Source organism: Centrocercus urophasianus, unplaced genomic scaffold, assembly GCF_019232065.1.
Source record: "Centrocercus urophasianus isolate 14NV4802_14NV808 unplaced genomic scaffold, USGS_Curo_1.0 seq_11, whole genome shotgun sequence".
NCBI lineage: Eukaryota > Metazoa > Chordata > Aves > Galliformes > Phasianidae > Centrocercus > Centrocercus urophasianus.
The window spans coordinates 73,830,166-73,843,810 of record NW_024884253.1 but is presented as its reverse complement, the minus strand read 5'-3'; positions in this window follow the sequence as shown (position 1 = coordinate 73,843,810).

Below are 13,645 nucleotides of genomic sequence, written 5' to 3'. Positions count from 1 at the left end.
GATGATGATGATGATGATGATGATGATGATGATGATGATGATGATGAAGATGACACTACTACTAATAAAAGAATATTCAAAACAAGTGATGCACAATGCAATTGCTCACTATCACTGACCAGTGCTCAGCCAGCCCCTGAGCAGCAGCTGTTTCCTCAGCCAGCTCCTCCAGTTTTACTACTGGGTACAACACTGCTTGATACGTGACATTCCTTTGACTGGTTTGAATTAGCTGTCCTGGTTCCCAGCTCCTCATGCACTTCCAGACCACTTGGTGGTAGGGTACCACAAGAGGCAGAAATGTCCTGTAGTATAAAGAGGTAGTAATAGACAGCAAAAACAGTAAGTAACCCAAAGTGAATAAGTAGCTAGCACCGAAAAGGCTATTTAAAGGTTTTTTTAAGGTATTATTTAAGGTTTGTTTAAATATAGTTAGTGTTTCACAAATCATTTCCACATCCATGCTTTTTGCTATAATCAAGCATTAGGGAAACAGCTTTAGGTTTTAATGTACAGTTTTCTGACAACTTAGAGTATTCCTACAGGTTTCAAGACAGTTATTTCTTGAGTGTAAGGACTTTCGGCTGCAACAGTTTTTATAGTAAAAGCTGATTTATGTAATTTTGCACTACGTTCCTGGTGGAAAAATACTGAAAAGTTAAAAACTTTTGTTATTGCTGAAAATTGTTAGTCTTATAGCTTAAGAAATAACAAATAAAAAATAGCTTTAGAATCATAGAATCGGAGAATTGTTTGAGTTGGAAGAGACTTTTAGAAGTCAGCTAGCCCAACTCCCCTGCAATGAACAGGGACACCTATAGTTAGATCAGGCTGCTAAAAGCCCCTTCCAGCCTGGTCTTGGATGTCTCCAAGGGCAGTGCATCCACCACTTTTCTGGACAAGCTGATCCAGGGCCTCACTACAATTACTGTAATAAACTTCATCCTTATTTCCAACCTAAATCTCCCCTCTTCTAGTTTGAAACCATTTCTCCTTGTCCTATCACCACAGACCCTGCAAAAGAGTCTATCTCTTTCTTTCTTACAGCCCCCTTTAACCTTCTTTTCTCCAGACTGAACAGCACCAGCTCTCAGCCTGTCTTCATAGAAAGAGGTATTCCACCTTTGGATCATTTCATGGCCTTCCCCTTGATGCAGTCCATCAGGTCCATTTCTTTCCTGTACTGAGGTTCTTCTGTGTCCACTGATGGAGTTTTCTAGGTCTCACTGGATGGCATTCTGTCCCTTGGGTGTGTCTACCACACCACATGGCTTGGTGTCTCCCGCAAACTTGCTGAGGGTGCCCTCAATCCCACTGTCGGTGTCACTGATAAAGATATTAAGGTCCCAGCATTGACACTGAAGACACTCATCACTGATCTCTATCTGTGTGCTGAAACATTGACCACTATTTACGGGTATGATCTTGCAACTAGTTCTTCATCCATCAAACAGTCCACCCACCAAATCCATAACTTGACTAGCGGGAGAGAAGGATACTGTGGGAGACCATGCCAACGGTCTTACTGAAGCCTGAAGAGATGACAACAGGGGCTCCTCCCTGGTCAACTGCCAGAGTTACGCCATCACAGAAGGTCACTATGTGGGTCAGGATGAACTTGTCCCTTGTGAAGCCATGCTGGCTGTACAGCATCATCTCCCTCTCTTCCATGTGCTTCAGCATAGCTTCCAGAAGGATCTGCCATTGTTCTCCCTGGCACAGAGGTGAAGATGACAGATTACTGTACCAAAAGAAAATAAAAAAAGGACTTTGTTTTTTACATTTTCATTGCCAGTGAATTTATACATGAAATGTGTCTATGTCATTGCTAATAAGAGATAATTTTTAAAGCCTCACTAAAAACAAAAAAGATTTACAAGCAATGTAATACCATATGTATTCTGTATGCACAGTCTTCTAAGGGGTTCAAGTAGAGGCTGCATTTGATGTTGTCAAAAGTGAAAATCTCATTCATTTACAAAGAAGTTGTAACCATAATTGTTAATATTAATCAATATTTTACTTGGCTAAGTATTTCTACTTAATATTTAATCTGGTAGTGCATTCTACATATATATATATATATGTGAGAATTCAAAATTTCACCCAATACCCAAAATATGTATAAAGTAACAACTAAATAAATCACACTTCTTGTAAGTATGCTATCATGCATCTCAGGATGGAGAAATTACGAGAAATTTCAAGTTACATGAATGCACTATTTCAATTTCTCACTTTTTTAAAAAAAAACATGACAATTTATAAAAAGCTTCACTTTTTCCTGACAAAAAGAAATAAAAGTTATACTATAATCTCTAACAGAAAGAGCTTTACCCTTTAAAAAGTCTTTATCTAGACCTGTTTATTCCTCTGTGATTTGACACATGATCTTAATCATTTTGCTATATATGCCATCAAATTAATAGCTCTGTAAATAGGGCATTCATTTTATAGATATCAAAGTACTCAGAAAAAGTCATTATACAGATATGTGGTTACATGCAATATAAATCAGTAACAAGACAGGCAGTGAGGAAAAGAGTGAAAATGAACTAACGTTATCCAGAAAACTTTATAAAAAAGAAAAATTATGGTCAAGGATGTACATTTAAGTTAAACTTTGGATAAAGGCTCACTGGATAATATTTTCTTCATTACTCAGTCTTGTGTCCTTCTTTCCTCTGATCACTTAATTGGGTACAATGAGCTGCAGTTCTCATATTGTTTTGGTCCATTTAATTACCACAATGCATGCTAGACCAAGATTAAAAAGACTTGTTAGAAATGGATACAAGTGAGGCCGTCTTTGCAGTGAAATGTTTCAGAATTCCAAATGTGAGAACTTCAGCATACTCAGATCTCAAGTTAAAAGAACAGATTGTTCAACATTTCTCTCAATTTCTTGACCAGAATGTTTTTATAAATGTTCATGTTTTACAGAATCCATATGTTATTGATGGGCAATATAATTGTACAGAATTCTTTTTCATTTTTTAAATCAAACTGTTATTCACATCATTTTTTTTTTATCAGATATTTTCATAGAATCATAGAATGGCCTGGGTTGAAAAGGACCAGAATGATCATCTAATCTCAACCACCCTGCTATGTACAGAGTCGCCAACACTTAGACCAGGCTGCCCAGAGCCACATCCAGCCTGGCCTTGAACGCCTCTGTGGATGGGTCATCCACAACCTTCTTGGGCAACCCATTCCGGTGTATCATAACCTCTGTGTGAAAAACTTCCTCCTAATATCTAACCTAAACCTCCCCATCTCAGTTTAAAACCATTCCCCCTTGTCCTATCACTATCCACCCTCACTGAGTACCTCAGCTTTTTCTAGGTCTAAGGAAGCCAGCTCCCCATTACCTTTCATCAGAGGGGGAACTCTCTCCATGGTCTGTCTCCTCCTGCTTATATATCTATAGAACACCTTTTTGTTATATTTCACATCCCTTGCCAAGCTCCATCTGCGCCTTGGCTTTCCTAATTCTATCTCTACACACATGGACAACAGGCCTGTATTCCTCTCAGGCTACACAACCCTGCTTCCACTTCCTTTACATTTCCCTCTTTTCCCTCTGTTTAAGCTACAGGTCCTTGCACAGCCACATTGGTCTGCTGCCTCCCCTGCTCAACCTCCTCTGGTGGGGGATGGAGAGCCGTTGAGCTCTCAGAAGGGTGTCCTTGAGGAGCTGCCAGCTTTGTTCTGTACTGATGTCCTTAAGGACAGTTTCCCAGGGGATCCCACTCAGCAGTTCCTTGAGTAGCTAGAAGCTAGCTCCTGAAGCACAGGGTCCTAGCTCTGCATTTTGCCAGGCCTGCATTCTTCAAGATCACTAATTCCACCAAGGCATAGTCACTACAGTTCAGGCTGCCTCCAATCTTAACCTCTCTAATGCTCTCTTTCTAGTCAGTAGGCTCCTGTCCACCATCAGCATTCCCCCTTTCTCAAGGCTGCATCCCAGACCACAGTACCCAAAGCCCTGAGTGTGACACAATTCACGAAGCCTACTGCCTCGTTTTGCCTTATTTGGAGATATATTGAAAGATACAGTGATTTTTTTCCTTGTAAACTATAAAAAGATATAACAGGAGACAGAAAAACAGCAAAGAAGATGACAAAAGATCGCCTGTTCCTATGACAGAATAATGAAACCATTTCATTTCCAATAAGTATCACAAATAAGAAATGCACTTGCAATTTATGAGGATTTGAGCAGAATTTGTATAAGAAGCTTAACAGACTGCTTACTGCATTTCGTGTACAAAGCAATATAGACAATGCTTCCAAAAGCTTCTAGAGGTTTGACAGAAAACTGACAAGAAAGTAAAACTCAAGGCAAGTGCTTAGGCTCCATGAAAAACCAGTGTTGCTTGAAGCCATATCTTGGATAGCAGTAAGTATCATTTTGCAATGAATATAACATAACTTGTAAACACATCATGTCGTACAAAAACACACATGCAAATATTTAGAGGCTAGTATATCAATATTCTTACTGATATTGAGCATTTTGCAGAAGATGGGCAGTGCCTTCCTGGATTGCAATCCTCACAGCAGTGCTGAAGTCATAAAATGCATGAGAATTAAATGATTCCTGTTCTTCTATAGCAAGTGGTATTCTACATTTGCAAATTCCTTTCATATAATTCTTGTAAAGAAAAGGCTATATATAATGAAATGTTAAACATAGCATTATTAAAGCAATAACTTTTTGTTTAAAATCACACCTGAAGGTGTATACATTTCCCTTACAAAAAACAAAAAACAAACAAAAAAAAAAACAAAAAGGTCAAATATTCAGGAAGTGTAGAAAAGAACTTTCAAGCAGTATAATTTGTTCTCAGAAGTGAACAAAATATACAAAGTTACTTCATCATTCCCTCCCCCCCCTCTTTTTTTTTAATCCACTAGCAATATAAATTATGCTCTAGTAGATGAAGTCTTAGAATAAGAGTAAATGTGTGCACTCTTCTCCTCCTTTGTCTCCTTTAACACCATGTTTTTAAACCATTTCCAAAGCTTTTCTTCCAATGAAGGTTCCCATCAACAGCAGGAATCAATAGAACAGTGATTAGAGACATTTGAAAAATGTTATGACAATGTGTAAGTAAAAATAAAAAACTAAAAAAAAACACATATGTTGAAGGGCATCCAAAGAACAAATCCAGAGGAAAGAAAGAACATATGTCCTGAGGAAAAAACAAGGATGAAAGAGGGCTAATAATCACATGGGAAATAGAAAAAATGTGTTAAAATTGTTGTGGAAATCTCTCTGTTTAAAATTAATTTTCCTTTCTCATAAGCTTAGTCTGAAGTTTTAACCCCCCTCTTAATTCATGAATGCGCTATTCTCAATATTACAGGTAAATGTAAGTCATTCATAATGCACCCCAGGATTTTAAAATCAAGCATCAATAATTTTCCTTCTAAATATGCTAGTGGCGTTTATTTATAGTTGATATGACACTTCATTTGTTTATTTATTTATTTATTTATTTTTAATATTTCTGGAAATATCTTTCATATCAGGATGAGAATGTAGTATACAATTTGCTGATCACTCTAACAGGGTGCTGCTTTCTTTAGTTGAATTAATCAGGTAAATATAATTTCTCCATTATATTAAAAAAAAAAAAAAATCCTGCATTCAGTCTACAGACGACTGATTCAGTAAATTGGTGAAACCTTATTGGTGATTTTCTTAGTAAATTTTGAGTGATTGTATAGTAAGAATTCAGAAAGCATAATAATAGTAGTTAATATTTTAAAATCTTCCTCCACTCTGAGAAAAAATACCAAATATTCCATATTAAATGCCAAGAATTCTATGGAGAGCATGTAGTGGAAAAGTTACTTGGCAAGCTTGTTCATTTTCTTATTATATTTTACCATATTTAATTTTTGATATTTGTTTTTAAATCGGTTTCAGGAATGTCTTCTTTTAATTTAGCTTACAAAATAATTTATCAAAGAAATCATCACCATCGAGACAGTTTTGATTAGAAAATTCTCAATAATGTTTTTTTAAAATTATCTTATTTAAAAAAATCCAGTAGTAAGTTTTCCGAACAGACTGTATATATCAATGATTTCAGCTGCATTTTATTCATCAAGTAAAGATGTAGGAGCACATACTGTGTTAATTTCCATTCTAAATACTAGTCCTTCCATCAAGAAAATAACCTTCTTCAAGTAATCTGTTGTTATTTCTTCGTACTTATGTAGTTTTGCCCCCCACACAAGGCTCTAAGCTCCACAGCAGTGATTCTTATTATTATTTTATTTTTGTGGCAAATTCCAATGCACATTTCAAGTATGTTGTCATAAGTTATGATATATGATATTGCATTATTGTTATTGCTGTGTGTTTTTATGTAAGAGTTCTACCTGCATTATAACCTCCTATTTTATGATGTTGGCCCACGAAGTCAGATGTGAATGTTAATGATGTGGCAGCAAAGCTTGAACCTTCCTGCCAAGATTGCATTGCATTTAGTTACCATGTGAGAGATGGCAGTCTAATAAATTGGCATCTGGTATGGTAGTGCACATGAAGCAAAGGTATGGAATTGAATTTCTCTATACAGACAAAAATGTAATCACTGACATTCATTGATGTTTTCTAAACATTTATGGAGACCAAACAGTGGATGTGATCGTAGTGAGGTGGTGGGTGGTACATTTCAGCAGTGGCAACAGTAACATGAGAAACAAGTCACCTTCCATACGACCACGTATAGCTGTCATGTCATGAAATGAAGGGCATCACAATCAGCTCATCCATGTGAATGAATGGATTACAACCAAGGAACTGCAAACTAATCTGAATATTGGCATCAGTGGAAATGATGGAAAATGATGGTGGCAATGCTGGAATATCATAAGGTTTGTGTCAGATTGGTCTCGTGATTGCTCACACAGGAACAGAAAGAACACCATATGCATGTTTGTCAGGAACCATTGGACAAATATGAGGCTGAAGGTAATAATTTCCTGGACTCAATATTGCCAATGACATGATGTGGTGTCGCCACAACAAGCCAGAGTCAAAATAAGTCCGTATAGTGGCCATATGTGAATACCCCATCAAAGAAAAAAGTTCAAGAAGCATCCCTCAGCAGGTGGTGTAAAATATCTTTTTGGATAGGAAAGGAATGATCCTTCTGGCCTTCCTGGAACACAAGCAAATCATCACCTCTGGCTACACTGCCATGTTGAATAAGGCCAAAACTTCCAGTCTGGCCACAGAAGAAGACAAAATTTCTCTTGCAGCATGATAACAACAGGTTCCATATCCAAGAGGCAGAGTTGTACCTATTGCATCAACAGTCTCTAAGTAGTGGAGCTAACTGTACTCCTCCTCTTCTTCCAAGCTCAAAATTGGTTGTCAATGGTTTACAGGCTGGTTTGGCCCAGTTCCGTGACCAGAGGGGCAGTAGGATTTTGCAAAATCTGTGCCTTCAGAAAAAGGGAACAGGAGACCCCAAAATAATTATAAAAAACAGCAGTAACAATCTGAGGAGAAACAAACTGATTTACTAAATATAGTATTGGAATGCGAGATAACACACCATAATACAATGTAATCAGAATTGAAGCTAATAATCAAATATAATGAGGGAGAGAATGTCCGAAAGGTGGATAGGCCTCACCATAAAGCTGAGGTGAGATGTGCAGTCCAGCTGAACAGCAGGGAGACAGGAGGAGAGCCGACAAAGAAGAATGGATGAAAAAGAGCGCATCAGCTGACCTTGCCGGGAGTTATATCTCCTTTCTGTGACCACAAAGTCCCCTGGGGAATGTAGTTCTTCTCTTCTGGGCAGGTACCCAGGACTTGAGCATTAACAGCTAAACTCCCAGTGCCCCGCATGATGTTGTGATGGGGAATACCGATAACCAAAAATCACAAAACCATGACATTGGTGTATCCCTAAGAGCAAGAAATCAGGCAAAGGTATCATGAAACCTTCATAGATAAGCTAGGAGCTCATGGAAAAGCTCAAATAGAAGAAGAAAATATACAGAACATGGAAAAAGTGTCTGGCCAGTTGAGAGGAATACAGGAATGTTGCAAGGGTATGCAGGGATGAAATGATGAAGGCTAAGGTCCACTTGGAATTAAATCTAGTGAGGGAAGTGAAATATCAGTTTAGACTTACATACTTTTCTCTCTAACCTCAAATTAAGGCATATTTTAACATAGCCTAGCTTGTTACAGAAATGATATTCTTTGAGACAAGTCCTATATAAAAAAAATGTCTGTGGCTGCATTTTTGGTAGATACAGTGCCTGTAAGAGCAGCCAAATACTTTTTAAGTATGTTCATCAAAGTACGTGCCAGCAAATTTCATCTAATTTATTAATACTCCTAATTGATGTATTTTCTGTCTTTGACAGTTTTAAAAGTAAAATATTTGCTGAGCAAGAGCTGATACTTTGGCATTTAAAGGTATCATAGACACTAACTACACAACTCTGCTTTCTTGTTTCAAATATTAATTTCTACATACCATTCTAGCTGTTTTGCTATTAGAACCCACACTGTGCTAAATGACAATTTTTTTGCCCCTTGCCAGGAGAAGTAGATAGAGCTGCAATTCGTAGGATAAACAATTCAATAAGCTCTCAAAATCAAACAAATAATAAACAAAACAACTCAATAGAAACAACAGCTGTTCTGAACTTTTAAATGAAGTTATGTTACATGAATGGAAGCTTATAGATCCCAAATCAGAGGGAGCCGCAGACAAAGTGTATCTGGTCAGTCCTTCAAGAACCACACAGTTTTCAATGTTTTGAAAGCTAGAATTACTATAACTTTGATCGTTCTTTGTGAAAGAAAGTTACCTGGAGATGGATCCTGCACAATAATGTGTCAGTATCTTTATAATTTTCATTTTATTTTTTTCACATGCCAACACCATCCGACCGGTCCCATCTCTGGGCGCCCTAGATCCTGGATTCAGTGAGGGAGGAATGAAGACTGTAAGAAAAGGAAGTACTCACAGATGTGCACTGCAGAGAATGCTCCGCATCTGTGCTCTCCTGACTTCTACGAAGGGCTGTTAAATTCAAGCTGTCTATTACAATGCTTCAGGTTTGTCCTTGGAACACTGTAACCCTTTGCCTAAACCAAGATGTTTTTCAGCAGGATTGTAATTATTGTATTCCAAAACTGTATCAAGGCTTGGTTTACCAGTCTAGTACTGTTAGCAGTTTAATTAGCACTTACTTCCTGAGAATATTTAATTTACTAATAGAGACATAGCCTTTGAAATTAGTGCAAGAGTGTAAGGGGAGACCAACTGGCAGAAGATTCAAATTTGCCAACATGTGGTTGAAAATGAGAACAAAGAACTCAGGAACATTATAATCTGATGTAAGGATTATTAAAGGCTGCATGCAGGGCTTATAAATCACACAAGGCTCAGTTAAATTAAAACAATCAGTTTCTTGAAAATGGAAATATAATTAGGTCACCACAGTAACCTGAACTTCTCCCTGTGCTTCCTCCTCAAATGACTTCTTACTATTGGTGACTGCTTGGAATTAACATTTCAGTTACAACTAGATTATAACCAGACATTAAAAAATCAGGTATAATATGTCACAGACTGTACATTTCAACGCAAGAGAAAGAGAGAACGACTTTTTTCCTCAAGTTACCAACAGTGTGCCATCTCTTTGCGATGAATTAAAATCTCCTCATTTTAGTCATTACTTTATTTCTCACTCAAGAAAATGAGTGCATGTTTTGTAGCAATTTTATATAGCATATAATGTCCAAGATCTACCACTGTAACCTTTTTAATCTTTTGGACCTGTTAGAGCTCTTTCAGATGAAGGCCATAAAAATTACGGAATGCATCCCCTGCTAGGACAAGCTGAGAAAGCTGGGCTTGTTCAGCCTGGTGAAGAGAAGGCTCTGGAGCAAAATTAGTGGCCTTTCAGCATTAAAAGGAAGGCTATAAGATAGAAGGGATCAGACTCCTTAACAGAGTAGCTGTAATAAGACAAGAAGAGATGTTTTTAAACTAAAGGACAGGAGATTTAGATTGGGTATAACAAAAAAGTTTTTTACAGTGATTGTAGTGAAGCAAAGGAACAGGTTACCCAGAGAGGTAATGGATTGGGACACTTGAGGCCATGCTGAAACAGGCTCAGAGCAATGAGATCTAGTTGTAGATGTCCCTGTTCATTGTGGGGGACTTGTATTAGATGACTTTTTAAAGTCCCTTCCAACTCAAAACTCAAATGATTATCTGATTCTATGACTCTAAACAGAACTCTCATAAGAATATTATATAAACAATTATTTGTCACTTTCCAAGTGAGACAAGATGAGGTTCTCAAAATTTTTTGGAGAATAAGAAAATTTTTTTTCTAGTTAAAGTCTAACCCCAAAGGTTGCACAGTATTCGGCTTCTCATTTTATTAATAATCTGTAATAAATGTCCATGGAAGTATTCGTATTTACCTAAGGTTCACTTTATTAGGAATCCTCTCTTGTACTACATTTGACCTTCACAAACTCTGTTCTATAAGGAGTGACCTTTAGTTTAGTCTTCCATGTAGAGAAGTGACTTTTATCTGATGTTTTTAATTCTGCAAGCTGCTAAACCAAAAATATATGACTAATTTTAAACATCTGCTAAAAGCATCCCCTTTTGTTTGTGTTCTAAATTTCTCTTCTAATATTCAAAGTTCCAGAAGTACTTTCATTGTTTAGTTCTTAATAACACTCCCCCCAAAAATATACCTTTTTTTTCTACAATCAGACACTTCTCCTATTTACCAAAAATAAGAGTACATTTGAAGTGAAGATTTTAATGAACATAAATTCAACATAACTAGTCCTCTGCTCCTTCAAAATTTTAATCATTTGGTTATATTTCATTATAAATGTACTCAGAAGCCAAAGAAACTGAAAAGAAAAAAAATATTTTGCGAGATGTGCGCGTTATTCTCGATTCAAATGCTGGCAGTAATAACATAAAGGCATATTTAGAGCATGTTCTTCAAAAAAGATCACTTTAGCAATATTGCAGATCTGAAGTAAGAAAAATTAATAGAGAAGCTGAACAGACGTAGTTCTGAGTTGACATAGAGATGATAATTTTTCACCCTGTGAACAGTGATTTATTGGAGAATGCTGCCTAGAGAAGAAACAACCTCCATCTTCTTCAAGGTTTTCAAGACCCAGCCGGACAAAGTTGCAGGAAATCTAATCTGTCCTCTCAGCTAGACCTGCTTTGTGCAAAGCACTGAACTAGAGAAAACTCGAGGTACCTGAGGTAGCATTTAGCACTCTTCGAACCTGAGAAAATTGTTCCTATCAGACATTTTTTTTTCCTACTGGTAAAAAACCATCAAGTATAAAGATTAAGTTTATATCTTGTTTCAGATGAGTTCTACTCAATAGCTTCACTGTATGACACTCATTGTTTACTTCATTGTATGTGTCTTTGTGTGTGTGTGTAACTGTGAGTGTATACAAGCAGAAGAATTTCAGAATGCTTGAGACTGAAATGAACTAATAAATTGTCCAAAGTATTTTGAATTTATCATTAATGGAGTACAATCAAAGATCTGAGAATAGGAATTATGTGGAAAAATTATGTTACTTACTTTGGCTGAACCACAGAAGTTATTATTCTGTAGTTGGTCACTGAACAACAGCTAAACTCTGATTTATAAGCTAAAATAAATACTGCTTTCTCATTCTTGAATTCATATATACTATGCAGAATCTATATTCTTGTTTTGTACATATTTTGATAGATGTATTTCAGTGAATCTTAGGAATTATCTTTATATGGTCTTATCTCTGCAATGCAAGCATTAACTTCTCTAACCTATGTTCACATATACAGTATGTTTAAAATATCTTCCTTTTTCTGTTCAACTATTTTAAGACAAGTAGAACAAGTTGCCAGTGTAACAGCTTACTACTCATATGATGTGTTTATACCTTAGCCACTTCAGATCATCGGGCTCAAATCATCTGAAATTGCAGCCTTCTGAGAAAATAACAGAAAATAACCTCCTTCTTTCTGTCAGATATGTCCAAAACAGTTTATTTGTAGTATTATGTTAAATGCCATCCCTTTGATATTTTTGATGCTATTGGATTGTTGTTGTTGTTTGTTTTATGGATTGCTTGTTTGTTTCATTTTTTCTCCATTTTTGTTGTTGTTCTTGTTGTTTCAGATCCAGGTTTTGTTTTGTTTTCTCTTTATCTCATTTTCAGTATCTTCTTTTTTTTCATTTCTGGTATCATCTAGCAAGCTCACTAGAACACCCAAATAATTTCATTCAATGAATAGAAATGTTCATGCATCAAGCCACTTGAAGTATCTCATTCACAGAGAACACAATGTCAAAATGCATATCTACAATTACAGGATTTGTTGCTTATAGAAAAAAATTTACCTCTGAATATCATCCTGAAATTGCTAAGCATAGCTGATACCAGTGACAAAATGGACACTGATACCACCAGTATTTGCAAAATACTAGAGTAAATGTAGTCCTTATCAATGAAGCATGATAGATACAGTAATCTTTGCTTTTTAATTTGTTAACACATATTTTAATGTCTCTCTGATTCTTTTCCATCTTTTGGCTTTGTAAAACTTTGTTCATTTCACTGGACAGATCAATGATCACTGGCAAAAAATTGCTTTTTTTTTTTTCCCATAAGTCATTTATGTGAATAATTTTTGTCACAGTTCTGCAAATCAGCTTCAAAAACTGTGTAAGAATACTGTAGTTTCAATGTACGTTACAGCAATACATACATTATATTTGGTTTGTATTTATTTATTATATAAAAACAGTTATACTAGCATTAATGAATTGAAAATTATATCCTTATTGAAATATTTAGTTTAATGTTTAACCAAGTGTATCAATAAATATAAGCAAGTATCTTTTTTTGTTTGTTTGTTTAATACTAATTAGTATAGCTATTCCTGTATGGATAGACTGTGGCAGTAAAGACGACAATCAGTCAAAAAGTACAGAAGCAGATTTTTTAAGAATTTTATTTTATATTTATGATAACCATAATGAGAAATTACAGCTGTATTTCTTTGGTGAATGCAAGTGGAAAAAATATTGCTGCTTTGCGTGTTGGCCTGAAGAGAAGAGTTGTGTTTTTCAGGTTACTCCTAGAGAATACTAAGCCTTTAATTTTTCAGCACTGAATGAGTTAATGAAGTTCTAGTATCATTATATGATAGAGATTTTTAAGTGTTAGTACAGGAAAGATTGATATTCTTTAAAATGTTTACAGCAAGAGAGCTCTTTACCTTTGCCACTCCTCTTTAATGTAAATTGTAGGCAAAGAAAATAAAATGTACTAAAGATGTTTTGAGCATGAGATTTTCATGCATCAGCTGCTATGTTTGCCAGAGGACTCTGTTAGATGGTAAAATGACCAGAAAAGTTAGTGAATCCAGGAGAATCTCTCTCACAGGACTCAGTTTTAATGATCTGGAAGCTTGCAAAATTGTTGAAATAGGACCTTTGCCTACTCCCACATTAAAGAGTAGCTTCTGCCTTGCAGCTGTCAAAGAGAAAAGGGAAAGGAAAGGAAAGGAAAGGAAAGGAAAGGAAAGGAAAGGAAAGG